Raw genomic sequence first — 17,751 nt, 5'->3', positions numbered from 1 at the left:
AAGAACAAAAGCAAAAAACAACACAATGAAACAACCACCAATAGTCTGGACAGAATTTAAAATATATAGATATCAGGTCCAAAGTGGACTTCTTGTATAGGAACCAGACAGATTTAATTGACAATTCCTAACTTTTAAATTGGCCTTTGTAAACAGAGCCAAAAAAATCTTTTTGAAGGTAAAGTATAAGAAGAAAACATAGCCGGGCGCGGTAGCTCACGCCTGTAATCCCAGCACTTTGGGAGGCCGAGGCGGGTGGATCACGAGGTCAAGAGATCGAGACCATCCTGGTCAACATGGTGAAACCCCGTCTCTACTAAAAATACAAAAAAAAATTAGCTGGGCATGGTGGCACGCGCCTGTAATCCCAGCTACTTGGGAGGCTGAGGCAGGAAGAATCGCCTGAACCCAGGAGGCGGAGGTTGCGGTGAGCCGAGATCGCGCCATTGCACTCCAGCCTAGGTAACAAGAGAGAAACTCCATCTCAACAAAAAAAAAGAAGAAGAAGAAAACATAATTTAATGCAACTAATGCCAAAAGTGAACCAAAATGTAATGTCCAAGATATTTCCAACACGTGTTGCTGAGATAGCTATCAACTTTTGAAACACATGTTTATATATTAAGATAATCCATCCAGGCTGTGCAGAAGAGGAAGCACGATGACAAGGACAGAGGCACAGGTAGGAAAGTGGAGTGCTGATCAAAAGTCCAACCCACCTCAGGTTGAGGAATTATCTCTAGGTTTTCTGGAGCAGTCTAATAATTTGACACACAAACCAGCAAGGTCCTCTGCATCTCAACATTGTGTCCCCCAAATTACACTTTTCTTGCCCTAAGCCCAGAGTTATACAAGAGAATCCAGCAATGTAAGGGTGGCATGCATTTTCACCATGGTAGACATCAACACGAACCTCACCTTGTCACTGTCATCATGACAAATGTGGTCGTGATGGATGGACTGGCACTGAAAAGAAGCACCAACACTACCTACAAGAAAAAGGGAGGAAAAGTTAAGATGTAGTAATTCCTTACATTTAAACTGCTTTACCAATTAAAACTGCTTTTACATCCATATCTCATCTAACCCTCAACAATACTCATAAGTAGACAGAGTGGGGATTATTATTCATGCATTTTAACAGAAGAAAACAAAATACAGAGAGGCTAACCCACACAAAGTAGTAGTTAGAGAGTAGCAGGTCTCAAACTACAACTCTGTTATTCAAACCCCTAATTCCCCTTCTTTCTACTAGACTGAGTGGTCTGCTTTCAAAGTAAGAGCAAGTAAGTCTTGCTCTTTCACCCAAGCTGGGAGTTCAAAGGCATGATCTCGGCTCACTACAACCTCTGCCTCTTGGAGTAGCTGGGATTACAGGCGCCTGGCACCACACCCAGCTAATTTTTATATTTTTAGTAGAGACAGGGTTTTGCCATGTTGGCCAGGCTGGTCTCGAACTCTTGACCTCAGGTGATTCACCTGCCTTGGCCTCCCAAAGTGCTGGGATTACAGGTGTGAGCCACTGTGCCCAGCCAGGATACTTTTAAAGTATGTCAATCTCCACATACTTTGTGGAGAATTGACTGGGAATGAGGTGAAGTTCACAGGGAAAGAGTGGGACTAAGGAGACCAGGAACTAAGGATACTCCACAAAGTATGTGGACAATGACATACTTTAAAAGTATCCTTTCATAACCTTCAAAAGGATAATTTCAAGAATGATCCTTTTAAAGGTTAAGACAGATCATGTCATCACTCCTCTGAAAACCTTGGTTTCTTCTTTCACTCAAAAATCCAAAGTCTTTACTTGGTCTACTACTTTATATGACTACTCTGTACCTTTCTGATTATACTTCCTGCCACTTCTCCTTTCCTAATAGGAAACTAAAACACTATAAAAACACATAGCAAATTATCATTTTAGTATGTAATATACTTAAAATATCACCAAATAATACCTTTACAGATTGAGTATTTCTAATCTGAAAGTCCAAACTCTGGAACTTTTTGGTTCTGACATGCTGCCACTAAGTATAAAATTCCAAACCTGACCTCCTGTAACAGATCACACTCAAAGCTTTGTTTCATGCACAACATTATTTAAAAAAAAAAAAAAAAAAATATATATATATATATATATATATATATATATATATGTTTTGAGACGAAGTTTCACTCCTGTTGCCCAGCTGGAGTACAATGGCACGATCTCGGTTCACTGTAACCTCTTCCTCCCAAGTGCAATCAATTCTCCTGCCTCAGTCTCCAGAGTAGCTGGGATTACAGGCATGTGCCACCACATCCGGCTAATTTCTGTTTTTTAGTAGAGACAGGGTTTCTCCATGTTGGTCAGGCTGGTCTTGAACTCCTGACCTCAGGTGATCCACCCACCTCAGCCTCCCAAGGTGCTGGGATTACAGGTGTGAGCCACTGCACTCGGCCTATTTAAAATAGTATATAAAATTACCTTCAGGCTATGTGTATATGGTATATATGAAACGTAAATCAGTTTCATGTTTAGACTTGGATCCCATTCCCAAAGTATTATCTACGTATATGCAAATATATCAAAATATGAAAAAATTCAAAATCCAAAACATTTCAGTTCCTGAGCATTTTGAGTAAGAGATACTCAACCTGTAACAAGTCTTTGTGTGTAGTAACAAGGCCTTTGTAATGGCCAGGCCCATCCAGAAGTTACATTTCTCTTTGTTGGCATTACAGCATGCTTTTCAAAATGTTTTATCCAGAATACCTAATATGTGGCCAGGCGCAGTGGTTCACACCTGTAATCCCAGCACTTTGGGAGGCCAAGGCAGGCTGATCACTTGAGTTCAGGAGTTGGAGACCAGCCTGGCTAACATGATGAAACCCCATCTCTACCAAAAACTACAAAACTTAGCCAGGCCTGGTGGTGCACGACTGTAGTCCCAGCTACTCAGGAGGCTGGGGTGGGATAATCATTTGAACCCAGGAGGTGCGGTGAGCCAAGACTGAGCCATTGCACTCTAGTCTGGGCAACAAGAGTGAGACTCCATCTCCAAAAAAAAAAAAAAAAGCTACATTTTTGTTGATTCTATACTAACAGTGACAGGTAGATTTCTTTTTTAAAAATCTAGCCCCAGGAACCTTGCCTGTACTTTTTAAGTAATTGTCACTGCAATTAGTGTCCAAAAGAGACACACGGTAAAGTCTAATTTTTTGGTTCTCCCATTTACTGTTCTTTCAGAACTCTTTCCCTTTCAGGCTAGCAAAACTAATTTTTAGGTGTCTTAGTTTATAGAGGCCATTAAAACATGTTGAGCCTTAACCAATACTTGCCCCAGAAGTTGCTAAATTCTGGAATCTGATCTCTCTGGGTCTTAACAGCATCACTGGCAGGCTAGCTGCCTTACAACTGCTACTGGAATACCAGGGTTTACGGCATGGCTGCAAATAAATGTGCTAAGAGGATTCTGAGTCTGCTCCAAAGATTCAAGCATCATCCAATTGCAAAAACCCAGCTTTACTTAATTCATCTATTCTCAATGTTTTAAACTTTTAGCTTTTTCTACATGAACTTACAACAGAACAGACTGCATTGTTTTTAGAAATCTTACTTAAAACTTACAGGACAAATTACTGGCTCTATCAGATAGTACACTTTAAGATATTATTAATGTTGGGAAGATGTTAACTAACGTGAAGCAAAAGACTGTGAGGATCATCTGCTTATTTACTATTACAGTAAGTGCTTGTTGATACTTCCAGATATGTAGAGCAGAAAATTCTATGTCAGAATCGGATTTGTTTTGTTTTTAGACAACCTTAGTGAGAGACATAATTTACATGCTACACAATTCATCTATTATTTGAAGTATACAATCCAATTTTTTTTTAGTGTATTCACAAAGCTGTTCAATCATCATCACAATTTTAGGACATTTTCACCACCCATATTTATCTCTTCCCTGAGCCACTGACAACCACTACTTCAATTTCTGTATTTACCCATTCTGGATATTTCATATAAACAAAATCATAAAACATGTGCTCTTTGTAATCGGGTTCATTCACCTACCATAATGTTTGCAAGGTTCATCCACATTGAAGTGTGTACCAATTCATTCCTTTCTATGACTAAATAATATTCCAGTATACGGATATAACACATTTTGTTTCACTTTGGGATATTATGACTAATGCTGTTTTGATATCCATTTACAAGTTTTTGTGTGAACGTTCATCTTCATTCCTCTTGCTCGGTCATTTGATCTCTCTATTCAATCTTTTGAAAAGCTGCCAAACTGTTTTCCAAACTGACTGAATCATTTAAAATTCTACCAGCAATATACTACAGTTCCTCTGGCATTTTTTGAGTAGAATGAACTTTGGAGTCAGACTTCAATATAATTCAGGAATTTACAGACTGTGAATTTAGGCAAGTCACCTAACAACTCATATGCCTTCCTCCTCTAAAAAATGAGAACAATATTATCTATCTACTTACATATAGTTAATTCATAGATCTGTTCTGAGAGATATTAAAGTTAGATGTATGAAAAAGCTCACAGCACAGTGCCTGGCACACAGCAATTCAAGAAATGGTACTATAATGAACACTTCTATTCACATCAAGGCTGTGATTTGCCTGTGAGACATTCCCTAAGTCCTTAATTTTTTTTTCTTTTTGCTAAAACTGTTTCATCGCATTCTTTTTTCCCCTTTTTTTTGAGACAGAGTTTTGCTCTTGTTGCCCAGGCTGGAGTGCAATGGCATGATAACAGCTCACTGCAACCTCTGCCTCCCAGGATCAAGCAATTCTCCTGACTCAGCCTCCCCAGTAGCTGGGATTACAGGCATGCACCACCACGCCTGGCTAATTTTGTATTTTTAGTAGAGACAGGGTTTCTCCATGTTGGTCAGGCTGGTCTCAAACTCCTGACCTCAGGTGACCCACCCACCTCAGCCTCCCAAAGTGCTGGGATTACAGGTGTGAGCCACTGCACCCAGACCTATCACCTTCATTTTTTGAGGGGGAAGAGGAGGAGGTTACAAACGTCTGTCTCTCCAGCCAGATCATGGGCTCCCTAATTTATCTTTTCATCTTCCAGCATACAGCACATTTCCTGGCTCATGGCAAGTACTAAGCAAATGCAAAAGCAAAGCGTAAGAGAAAATAAAGTTTTTTTTTTGTTTGTTTTGTTTTTAAGATAAAAAGGGAACGGGGAAGAAAGGAAATTAAGCCTTCCTGATTTCTCCCTCCCCTTCCTGGTCTACACTTCCATCAGTCCTTCCACTTACAGGCCCCAACGAGATTTAATGACCTTTTCCTCCTTTCTCCTATACAAGGTGATTAGGCCTTACTATCAAAATTCCTATGTTGAAACCTAATCCCAAATGTAAGGGTATTTAGAGGTGGGGTGCTTGGAAGGTGATTAAGTCATAAAGGCAGAGCCTTCATAAATGGGATCAGTATCCGTATAAATGCGGCCCCAAAGAATCCCTCATCCTTTTGCCTTATGAGGATACAGCAAGAAGGTACTCTCTACGAACTAGGAAGCAGGCCCTCACCATAATGAATCTATGGGTTCCTTGATCTTGAATTTCCCAACTTCTATCAATCAATCAATCAATCAATCAATCAAATCGAGACAAAGTTTTGCAGTTGTTGCCCAGGCTGGAGTGCAATGGTGCGATCTTGGCTCACTGCAACATCTGCCTCCTTAGTTCAAGTGATTCTCCTGCCTCAGTCTCCCAAGCAGCTGGGATTACAGGCATGTGCCACCACACCCAGCTAATTTTGTATTTTCAGTAGACACTGGGTTTCTCCACGTTGGTCAGGCTGATCTCAAACTCCCGACCTCAAGTGAACCGCCCGATTTGGCCTCCCAAAGTGCTGGGATTACAGGCATGAGCCACTGTGCCCAGCCAAATTTCCCAGCCTCTAGAAATGTTAGAAATAAATTTCTGCTGTGTATAAGCCACTCAGCCTATGGTATTTGTTATAGCAGCCTGAAGAGACCAAAGAAGGCCTCACACTACAATAAAAATATGAGGACAGGCACGGTGGCTCATGCCTATAATCCCAGCACTTTGGGAGGCCAAATCAGGTGGATCACAAGGTCAGGAGATTAAGATGATCCTGGCTAACATGGTGAAACCCTGTCTCTACTAGAAATACGAAAAATTAGCCAGGTGTGGTGGCAAACACCTGTAATCCCAGCTACTCAGTAAGGAGAGTCAGGAGAAATCACTTGCACCCAGGAAGCAGAGGGTGCGGTGAGCAGAGATTGTGCCACTGCACTCCAGCCTGGGCCACAGAGCAAGACTCCATCTCAAGAAAAAAAGAAAGAATAAAACTGTGGTACAACTACTGTTTTTATACAGTAAACAGTGAGTGTGGGCCAGGTGTGGCGGCTCATGCCTGTAATCCCAGCACTTTGGGAGGCTGAGGCAGGTGGATCACAAGGACAGGAGATAGAGATCATCCTGACTAACACGGTGAAACCCTGTCTCTACTAAAAATACAAAAAATTAGCCAAGCATGGTGGCACACATCTATAGTCCCAGCTACTCGGGAGGCTGAGGCAGGATAATTGCTTGAACCCAGAAGGCAGAGGTTGCAGTGAGCCATGATTGTGCCACTGCACTCCAGCTTGGGAGACAGAGTGAGACTCTATCTCCAAAAAAAACAGAAAAAGAAAATATAAATGACTTTCTATTTATACAAATGTTAAGCTTTTCTCAAAAGAAAAATGAAAGTAAAAACACCTAGATATGCCTTGTTACCCACCAAGTCAATAAAGAGCAAGAAGTTTGACAACACACTATAATGGAGAAGGTGTGAAAAAAACAGGCTCTCAAACATTGCTAGTAGTAGATATGTAAACTACTACATCTTCTGCTAAGGAGAGAGAGACCATCCTGACCAATATGGTGAAACACCACCTCTACTAAAAATACAAGAATTAGCTGGATGTGGTGGCGCTCACCTATAATCCCAGCTACTTGGGAGTCTGAGGCAGGAGATGGTTTGAACCCGGTAGGTAGAGATTGCAGTGAGCCGACATCACATCACTGCACTTCAGCCTGGAGACAGAACGAGACCCCGTTTAAAAAAAGAAGAAAGAAAAAGAAAAACACAAATAACTTTTATTTTCTGAGACTGAATTTCACTCTTGTTGCCTAGTCTGGAGTGCAATGGCATGATCTTGGCTCATGGCAACCTCTGCCTCCCGGGTTCAAGTGATTCAACTGCCTCAGCCTCTCAAGTAGCTGTGATTACAGGCATGTGCCAACCACGCCTGGCTAATTTTGTATTTTTAGTAAAGACGGGGTTTCTCCATGTTGGTCAGGCTGGTCTCAAATCCCAACCTCAAGTGATCCGCCCACCTTGGCCTCCCAAAGTGCTAGGATTACAGGCATGAGCCACTGCACCCGGCCTACATATAACTTTTAAACCAGATATTCCAATCCTAAAAGTGCATCTCACAAATATACTTGGCATTCAAACTAATGTGTGTACAAATTATGCATCACGGTTGATCGCGTGTTTCTCAAGATCAAAACTGTCTCCATGAGGGCAGGAAATTTCCTTGCCTTATACATTATATCCCAAATGGAAAGAAAGGTGCCTGGCATATAGCAGATAATCAATATTTGCTCAATAGAATGAGTAAAATCAATTATGTTGTTTATGCCCTTTGCAGGGACATGGATGAAGCTGGAAACCATCATTCTCAGCAAACTAGCACAAGAACAGAAAACCAAACACTGCATGTTCTCATTCATAATTAGGAGTTGAATAATGAGAACACATGGACACAGAGAGGGGAACATCATACACTGAGGCCTGTTGGCGGCTGGGGGGCTGGGGAGGAATAACATTAGGAGAAATACCTAACGTAAATGACAGGTTGATGGGTGCAGCAAACCACAATGGCACATGTCTAACTATGTAATAAACCTGCATGTTCTGCACATGTACCCCAGAACTTAAAGTATAATAAACAAACATTTTTTATATCAATTATTTTAAAGGTTTAAACGCCCACCAGTAAGAGAATGCTCTGCAACTATCTATCTATCTATACACATAAAGGGGAGGGCGAGTGGGAAGAGGAAGCTCTTTATGTACTGATAAAGAACGAGCTCCACTATATACTGTTATAGAAACAAAGCAATGTGTGGAACAGCACAGTGGGCCACCACTGTGTAAAAAGGTGGGGCTGGTAGAGGTACAGACATGTAGAAACTGATCACATTGTCTCTAAGTCTAGGGAGAACCATGAAGCAGGATAGGCATCAAAGCAAGTTTTTTCACTGTATGCTTTTTCCTGTTTTTAAAATTCTGAACCACATGAATGTATTACCTATTAAAAAAAAATTTTTAGAAAAGAGATTGGTCCTACTCTAAATTACAGTGGTTATAATATGAAGCAGATTTTTAAACATACTTGAGGTTAGCAAATTGAAATGCAAGGCAAATATGAGTAGTAAATTTTTTTTTTTTTTTGAGACGGAGTTTCACTCTCGTTACCCAGGCTGGAGTGCAATGGCGTGATCTCGGCTCACCGCAGCCTCCACCTCCTGGGTTCAGGCAATTCTCCTGCCTCAGCCTCCTGAGTAGCTGGGATTACAGGCACACACCACCATGCCCAGCTAATTTTTTGTATTTTTAGTAGAGATGGGGTTTCACCATGTTGACCAGGATGGTCTCGATCTCTTGACCTCGTGATCCACCCGCCTCAGCCTCCCAAACTGCTGGGATTACAGGCGTGAGCCACCGCGCCCGGCCCGAGTAGTAATTTTTAAATGATATGTGACCCATACCTAAGAATTATTTATATTCCAAAACAAAAAGTAAAAATTAGGTAGAAATTTACTCTAATAATTTATACTATTCTATGAAGTCAATATAGTTGTCTGAATAACAGGCATCATTTAGAGGGAAAAACTGAACTTGAAAAAACGTTAATTAGTGATCGGTACTGATTCTTAAATGTTCAAAGATACTGAACATGCCTTGGCCTTACTGAATGGAGTTTTTTTTTTTTTTTTTTGAGACAGAGTTTCGCTCTTGTTGCCCAGGCTGGAGTGCAATGGCGCAATCTCGGCTCACTGCAACCTCTGCCTCCTGGGTTCAGGCAATTCTCCTGCCTCAGCCTCCTGAGTAGCTGGGATTACAGGCACGCGCCACCATGCCAAGCTAATTTTTTGTATTTTTAGTAGATACGGGGTTTCACCATGTTGACCAGGATGGTCTTGATCTCTTGACCTTGTGATCCACCCACCTCAGCCTCCCAAAGTGCTGGGATTACAGGCGTGAGCCACCGCACCTGGCCTGAATGGAGTTTTTATACACCACAAATGTAATCCAATTCTTTGTAACCCTTTTTGTATCCACAAAACCTGTACATTTTTATTTCCTATAAAAGCACTTGTTTCAAAATGGCAAAACAATTCATTTAAATGTTAAGCTTCCTATATGATGCTGTAGGCACCTAATATGAAGGATAGACTCTTGTGTGTATATTCATAGTTGTGTAATGAAGTTTCATAGATAAATCTTTTATTCAAATTAGGCTTTTATCACAATTAAGTTGTAGCAGGATGTTTTGGTGAGGGAGATGCCAAAAATGTAAAGAGTGTGTAGAAAAGTAAAATACTGAGAAAGTGCATTGCAAAAATATCTGGGGAAGTCAAATGATCTCAATGGGAATGCTGACATTAAACACTGATAATCCAAACAAGAGACCTCAATTCAGTTTAGAAAGAGTTTAGCCATTCAGCTCCTTTTCTGAAGGTAACTGCCCATTAATTATTAAAATAGTAATGACCAACTCATATAGCATATTCTAGGTTATCATATTAGATTTATTTACACCCATTTTCCTTCTATTATTTGTGAAAAATAGCCAATTTGGAAGTATATTTAATAGCAAGAAACACAATCAGATTATCACTAAAGAATGGGAACTTAAGTATAAGTAATATAAAATGGATAATCATCCATTCTTTAGTTTTGCCATCGCAACCAGGGACAGTAATCTTTGAAAGCTGTTTTCTGACTTGCTAATTCTAAAACAGAGAAGGCAGTTTTCTATCACCAGAGAAGTCAAAGGTCAGACCCTTCCTCTTTCCCTCTTAGCTATTCCTATGCAGATAAACATTTCAGGAGGCAAATAGGATAGGAGTGGCTGCTTAACAAGGCCACTCAGTCTGCAGTGGCAAATGGCAAGCCCTTTCCTTCACTCTTGCTCTGGGCATTGCGGCTGAGCAGGGCAGGAACAGGGCAGAGAATTCATGTGTCAATCTTACTATCAGAGATGCCACTCCCCAGCAACAGAGTAGTCATATACTATATTTGGTTTTGTCTCAACATATCTTACAATTAAAATATCTTCTCATCAACTCTTGGTTCTTTATGAAGATGATACAAGTGAGCCCAAATATAAATACAAGTAAAGCAACTCAAGAGGAAAAATCTACCTAGCTTGGTCAATTACTACAGTTACCGGGTATCTCAAGTAAAATTAGTCCCACATCCTTGGTTGTATTTTCACCTAAGCTCAACGCTTTCTAATGGCAACATTCGAAAAAACAAAGAACGGCCCAGCCCCACATGGTGGCTCACATCTGTAATCCCAGCACTTTGGGAGGCTGAGGTGAGTGGATCATGAGGTCAGGAGATGGAGATCATCCTGGCTAACACGGTGAAACCCTGTCTCTACTAAAAATACAAAAAAATTAGCCGGGCATGGTCGTTGGTGCCTGCAGTCCCAGCTACTCAGGAGGCTGAGGCAGGGGAATCACTTGAACCTGGGAGGCAGAGGTTGCAGTGAGCTGAGATCACGCCACTGTACTCCAGCCTGGGCAACAGAGCAAGACTCTGTCTCAAAAAAATAAAAAATATAAAAAGCCCACAAAGAAGGAAAGTCAGATTAGACAAATTTACAGAAGGAGCAGGGTTGAAATTCAAAAAAAAGATCAGACAAATCAATACTACTAGCTGACAGACTGAGCTAGGTGCTAGCAAGGAAGACAAAAATCAGCAAAACATGGTCCTTATCTTTAAGCAGCTTTCAACTTAGGAAGGGAAACAAAACCTAAATGTCAGCCAATATAATCCTAAAGTAACTTGTCAAGATGGTTTACTTCGGACCGTAAGTGCAAAGGCAATTCAGTGAGTCTATTAAGGACAGAGGAAAAGTCTTATGAGGTAGGTCTTTAAAGAGAGGGAATAAGAATCATATAGCAGTCAATGCTAATTCTTAGGCAGGAGTCTGTGAAGCCTAAGAAACATTACAAAAAGGTTTGTAGGCATAAATATACCATTTTTCTGTAGAGGATGTTGGTTGCTTTGGGATTTTTGTTTGTTTGACACTGAGTCTCACTCTGTAGCCCAGGCTGGAATGCAGTGGCACAATCACAGCCTCAACCTCCTGGGCTCAATCTATCTTCCAGCCTCAGCCTCTCGAGTAGCTGGGACTACAAGTGTGTGCTACCAGGCTCAGCTAATTTTTTATTTTTTGCAGAGATGGGGTCTCCCTATGTTGCCCAGGCTGGTCTCCAACTCCTGGGCTCAAGAGATCCTCCTGTCTGTTTCCCAAAGTGCTGAGATTACAGGCGTGAGCCACCGTGTCCAGCCAAAGGTGTTGCTTTTTATCAGACCTTCAAATTAATTCAGGATTCTCAAATTGTAGATCCAATACTCTAAAACAAGCTTGTCCAACCTACGGCCATGGGCCACATTAGGCCCAGTAAGGTTTTGAATGCGGCCCAACACAAATTCACAAACTTTCTTAAAACATTAAGATACATTTTTTTGTGATTTTTTTTTTTTTTTTTTTTAGCTTATCAGCTATCATTAGTGTTAGCGTATATTATGTGTGCCCCAAGACAATTCTTCTTCCAATGTGGCCCAGGGAAGCCAAAAGATTGGACAACTCTGCTCTAAAATATTCAAGATTCCTCCTCCATACCTCATCCCAATACACACTTATAAGCAGCAAGAGTTTCAATACATTCAGTGTTTTGTCTACGACAGCAAAGCTTTCACAGTGCTGAATAAAAGACCTAGATAGGTTAGCACTCTCAGGCACTTACTTATACAAAGCTAAAGAGGGAGTGGGATGACAATGCTATTTCTAACTGGAAGAAATAATCTCCCTCTCACCTAGCTTAAGAGGTAAAAGACTTGACATCTTCCCCTGCTTGGGAAAAGATGTCCTCTCTCCTCCTCTCACTGCCTTAAAGAGCCAGAGGCCTAAAGAAGGGCAAACAATACACGGGGTAAAAAATTTTACAACATGGACATTAGAGCTTAAGAACTATTCTCTCAGCCTTGAGTACTGCTACACACACATTTGTATTAAGTACTCTCTACTCTTAGGAACTAGAGGAGGTTAAAATAAGCCTCAGGGGTCATCTCATATTATCTTACTTCAAATCTATGCAGAACAGAGCTATGCATGAAAAGCAATGAGGGTGGGATGGGAGGGAACTATAGAATTCAAATAAACAAGAAGTGATTTTTTGAAATAGAACACAAAAATTATATTCCAGCTAATTCTAACATCACAAGAAGTGATTTTTAAGACAGAATATGAAAATTATATTCAAGCCAATTCTAACAACATCACTGGCAAGGAAAACATTTTACTTGCTAATAGTATATTTAGACCTAGATGTGAGATGTGAAAAAGAAAAGGATTTTGCAGTAAGACAGGCTGGAGTCCTAATCCTTATCCTTCCATTCATGAGCTGTGAGACCTTAGATCTTGAACGAGTGATCCTCATTTTTTTTTCCTCACCTGCAAAGAGGTGTGACACCTATGACACGAGGTTGTTGCGAAGTGTATAAGATGTAAAGAACACAGCACTGTGACACAAAAAAAGGGTTAATAAGTGATTATTCTTTTATCAATAGAAAATAGCCAGGTACGGTGGCTCACGTTTGTAATCTCAGCACTTTGGGAGGCTGAGATGGGAGGATCCCTAGAGGTCAAGAGTGCAAGACTAGCCTGACCAACATGGCAAAACCCCATCTCTACTAAAAATACAAAAATTAGCCGGGCATGGTGGCACACACCTGTAGTCCCAGCTACCAGAGAATCGCTTGAACCTGGGAGGCGGAGGCTGTAGTGAGCCAAGACCATACCACTGCACTCCAGCCTAAGCGGCAGAGTGAGACTCTGTCTCAAAAAAAAAAAAAAAAGCTTATCAATAGAAAATGCTAACAGTACCAACCAATCTCCTTTCTCTAAATCACCACAAATTGTCTGGCGTAATTTGTAACTGAGAAAATTTTATTGGTATCCACTGATATCTATATACTATTTATTACACAGCCTGCCTTAAAGTTACTGACAGGGGTTGGGCACGGTGGCTCACGCCTGTAATCTCAGCACTTTGGGAAACTGAGGTGGACAGATCACTTAAGGACAGGAGTTTGAGACCAGCCTGGTCAACATGGTGAAACCCTGTCTCTACTAAAAATACAAAAATTAGCTGGGGGTGGTGGCATGTGCCTATAGTCCCAGGCACTTGGGAGGCTGAAGCAGGAGAATCACTTGAACCCAGGAGGCAGAGGTTGCAATGAACTGAGATCACACCACTACACTACAGCTTGGGCGACAGAGTGAGACTCTGTCTCAAAAAAAGAAAAAGTTGGCCCAGCACGGTGGCTCATGCCTATAATCCCAGCACGCTGGGAGACTGAGATGGGCAGATCACCTGAGGTCAGTTCGAGACCAGCCTGACCAACACGGCGAAACCCCATCTCTACTAAAAATACAGTATTAGCTGGGCATGGTGGTGGGTGCCTGTATTCCTAGTTACTTGAGAGGCTGAGGCAGGAGAATTGCTTGAACCTGGGAGGCGGAGGTTGCAGTGAGTAGAGATTGTGCCATTGCACTCCAGCCTGGGCAACAAAGCAAAACTCTGTCTCCAAAAAAAAAAAAAAAATGCAAGTTGCAGAATAATAAATATACTGAGGCCCTGTTTATCTAAACATATGAGACTGGAAACATATACAAACTGCTCACAGTAATTATCCTTGAAAAGGACAATAGGCCAGGTGTGGTGGCTCATGCCTGTAATCCCAGTACTTCGGGGGAGGCTGAGGCAGGCGGAACATGAAGTCAGGAATTCGAGACCAGCCTGACCAACATGGTGAAACTCCATCTCTACTAAAAATTAAATAAAAAAAAAAATTAGCCAGGCGTGTAGTTAGCTGTAGTTTAAGCTACTCAGGAGGCTGAGGCAGGAGAATTGCTTGAAACCGAGAGGCGGAAGTTGCCATGAGCCGAGATTGCACCACTGCACTCCAGCCTGGGTGACAGAGCGAGACTCTGTCTCAAAAAAAGAAAGAAGGAAGAAAGGAAGAAAGGAAGGAAGGGAGGGAGGGAGGGACAATAAAACTGGGGACACATTGATCTATTTTGTATTGTTTGCATCTTCTACAATAGTAAGCACTATTTGCATAATTAAAAATTAATAACAAAAGGAAAAAAGCATTGGTTGTGTAATTAAAATGAAAATGATTCATACAACGCACTTACATAATCTCAGATACGTTTTTAGATGGAGTTTCAATTTTGTTACCCAGGCTGGAGTGCAATGATGCAATCTCAGCTCACTGCAACCTCCACCTCCAGGGTTCAAGAGATTCTCCTGCCTCAGCCTCCCGAGTAGCTGGGACTATAGGCATGCACTACCATGCCTGGCTAATTTTGTATTTTTAGTACAGATGGGGCTTCTCCATGTTGGTCAGGCTGGTCTCAAACTCCTGACCTCAGATGATCTGCCTGCCTCAGCCTCCCAGAATGCTAGGATTACAGGTGTGAGCCACTGTGCCTAGCCTCAGATAAATTTTTAACCTTCCTATGCAACACTTTTTTCCCTCCACCGAGTGCCTCATGGTCTGACAGTCTTGAAAACTCCATGGGTGGACACATTTTTTACTCTACCTGCAAGCCACTCTAATACAGCCAAGGCTAAGTTGAGCATGGCATCTTTAACCCCAATAGTGACTATGGAGTGGGAGAGCAGGGTACCGGTAGGAAAAAGGGTGATAGAAGAAAAGATGAGAAAGAAAAAGCTCAATGGAAAAAGAGGACACCCTTTTCTATTTTGTAATGTACTGCTAAGGTTACAAAAAGGCCTTTGTCCATCCTGGCAGATTCCTATCGTGACCTCAACTATTTATTTATTTTTTTATTTTTTCCTTTTTTTTTGTATCAGGACAGAGCTGGAGTAGACCTCAACTATTTATATGCAACACAAACGCTCTATGAATGTCAGCTAAGTGAAAGATAAATTTACGCAATTTCATTTCACAGGCTTTTTACCTGTTTCAGGTTACTAAATTACCAATTTTTTTTTTCTTTGAGATGGAGTCTCACTCCATCACCCAGGCTTAGGTGCAGTGGCTTGATCTCAGGTTCATTGTAACCTCTGCCACCCTTATGCAAGCGATTCTCCTGCCTCAGCCTCCCAAGTAGCTGGGATTACAGGCTCCTGCCACTGTGCCCAGCTAAGTTTTGTACTTTTAGTAGAGATGGGGTTTCACCATCTTGGCCAGGCTGGTCTTGAACTCCTGACCTCTTGATGCACCTGCCTCAGTCTCCCAAAGTGCTGGGATTAAAGGCATGAGCCACTGCACCCAGCCCAAATCTTTTTAAATACGGATTATATCACCTAAGATGGTTTCCAAAACTGTTTTTTCCCTCTCATTTTATTTCACCGAACACTAACTACAAAAGGTCTAAGATACATTCACATACATACTCCTCAATTAAAAATAACAACAGGCCAGGTTCGGTGGCTCAAGCCTGTAATCCTAGCACTTTGGGAGGCCAAGGTGGGTGGATTACCTGAAGTCAGGAGTTCGAGCCAGCCTGACCAACGTGGAGAAACCCCGTCCCTACTAAAAATACAAAAAATTAGCCGGGCATGGTGGCAGATGCCTGTAATGCCAGCTACTTGGGAAGCTGAGGTAGGAGAAATGCTTGAACTCAGGAGGTGGAGGTTGGAGTGAGCTGAGATCGCGCCATTGCACTCCAGCCTGGGCAACAAGAGCGAAACTCCATCTCAAAAACAACAACAACAACAACAACAACAACTTGTATACCTCTTTCAAAAAGGCTTGCTTTAGGAAGTTAATCCTAATGCTCTATGATAAATTCAAGTCCATTTAATTAGCCTGGGAAGTGAAAGATAAAATTTACATAATTTCGTTTTGCAGGCTTTTTACCTGTTTAGGGTTACTAAATTACCAAATTTTTTTTTTTTTTTTTTTTTTTTGAGACGGAGTTTCACTGTTGTTACCCAGTCTGGAGTGCAATGGCGTGATCTCGACTCACCGCAACCTCCGCCTCCTGGGTTCAAGCAATTCTCCTGCCTCAGCCTCCCAAGTAGCTAGGACTACAGGCGCGCACCACCATGCCCAGCTAATTTTTGTATTTTTAGTAGAGACGGGGTTTCACCTTGTTGACCAGGATGGTCTCGATCTCTTGACCTCGTGGTCCACCCGCCTCGGCCTCCCAAAGTGCTGGGATTATAGGCGTGAGCCACCGCGCCCAGCTACCAAATCTTTTAAAATACTAATTATATCACCTATGATAGATTCCAAAACTTTTTTCTCTCATTTTATTTCACCAAACACTACAAAAGATCTAAGATGCATTCTTTTTTTTTTTGAAGACGGGGTTTCACCATGTTGGTCAGGCTGGTCTTGAACTCCCGACCTCAGGTGATCCGCCCGCCTTGGCCTCAAAAGTGCTTGGATTACAGGCGTGAGCCACCACACCCGGCCTAAGATGCATTCTTATATATACTCCTCAATTAAGAACAAAAACAGCAACAACTTGTACACCTCTTTCAAAAAGGTTTGCTTTGGGAAGTTAACACTAATGCTCAATGATAACTTCAAGTCCATCTAAATTAGCCTGGGAAGTGACCCTCTGTTCAAAGAAATCACAGCTATTTCAGGAATGACAACTTCTAAGAAAGGTTATTTTCTAGTACATTAAGCCATTTGTACTTCCAAACTGATTTACAGTGAACATTAGATTATAAACCTATTATCACCAAATATTAGCCTATTCTTAGACACTAATGATAACTCTTTCCAAATACATCACTTTAACCTTGTCATTCTCATATATAGGAACCATCAATAGCTTTCTTCTACTTATCGGGGGGAAAAAAGTCAAATTTGTCCATCAGGCATTCCAACCTTCCTCATCTCATCAATACCAACTCTTGCCAAAGCCTTAGCTCAAACTGGCTATCAACTTCCTGTTCTTTGAACTCAGCGTGATCTGACTGAATGCTTTCATACCATTCAACCCATCTTTAAAACTCTACCCTCAATTCTGCCATCCCTCAATATCCAGCTCAAACTTAAAGCTAGGTATCATCTCTCCTATAAACTTTTAGCAATGTCTACTATTGGGGTTTGGGAGTTCATTAAATAAAATTCCTTCCCTCCATCCACCTACCCACTCATTTCTAGAATAAGTGAGAAATACGACAAAAAAAAATCAAATGGATGGTGACCAAACTCTCGGCTTTATTATAAAGCTCATATTTTTAAAATACATTAAAAATTAAAGACATAGACACAATGGGTTTCTTAAAATTGCATTCTGGAATTGAGCCAATTTGCTCACCCAATAACAGTAGCAATTGGAAAACCATAGGCCTATCCACATGGAGATCTGTTTCCGAAAAACTTGCAGCTTCCAAGAATAGGCTACAAGT

The 17,751-nt window shown here is 41.3% G+C and overlaps 1 protein-coding gene across 5 annotated transcripts in view; it reads right to left on the bottom strand.

Moving 5' to 3' along the window:
- RNF38 (ring finger protein 38) overlaps positions 1-17,751 on the bottom strand; it is a 141,676-nt gene that overhangs the window by 83,946 nt on the left and 39,979 nt on the right. For 3 of the 5 annotated variants that reach the window (XM_064380000.1, XM_012463381.3, XM_012463382.3), the window contains one exon: positions 919-989. The exons of 1 other annotated variant lie outside the window; for it this stretch is intronic. The gene's annotated coding sequence lies outside the window, so the exon portion shown is untranslated. Of the gene's footprint in view, positions 1-918; positions 990-17,751 lie in introns of those variants that run through there. One more of the 5 variants, XM_012463369.3, reaches the window with a different exon arrangement.

This window comes from Aotus nancymaae, unplaced genomic scaffold, assembly GCF_030222135.1.
Source record: "Aotus nancymaae isolate 86718 unplaced genomic scaffold, 86718_ANA_hifiasm-v0.15.2.pri h1tg000003l, whole genome shotgun sequence".
Lineage (NCBI taxonomy): Eukaryota > Metazoa > Chordata > Mammalia > Primates > Aotidae > Aotus > Aotus nancymaae.
The sequence above is the reverse complement of the archived record's forward strand: the minus strand, read 5'-3'. Positions and strand labels throughout refer to the sequence as shown.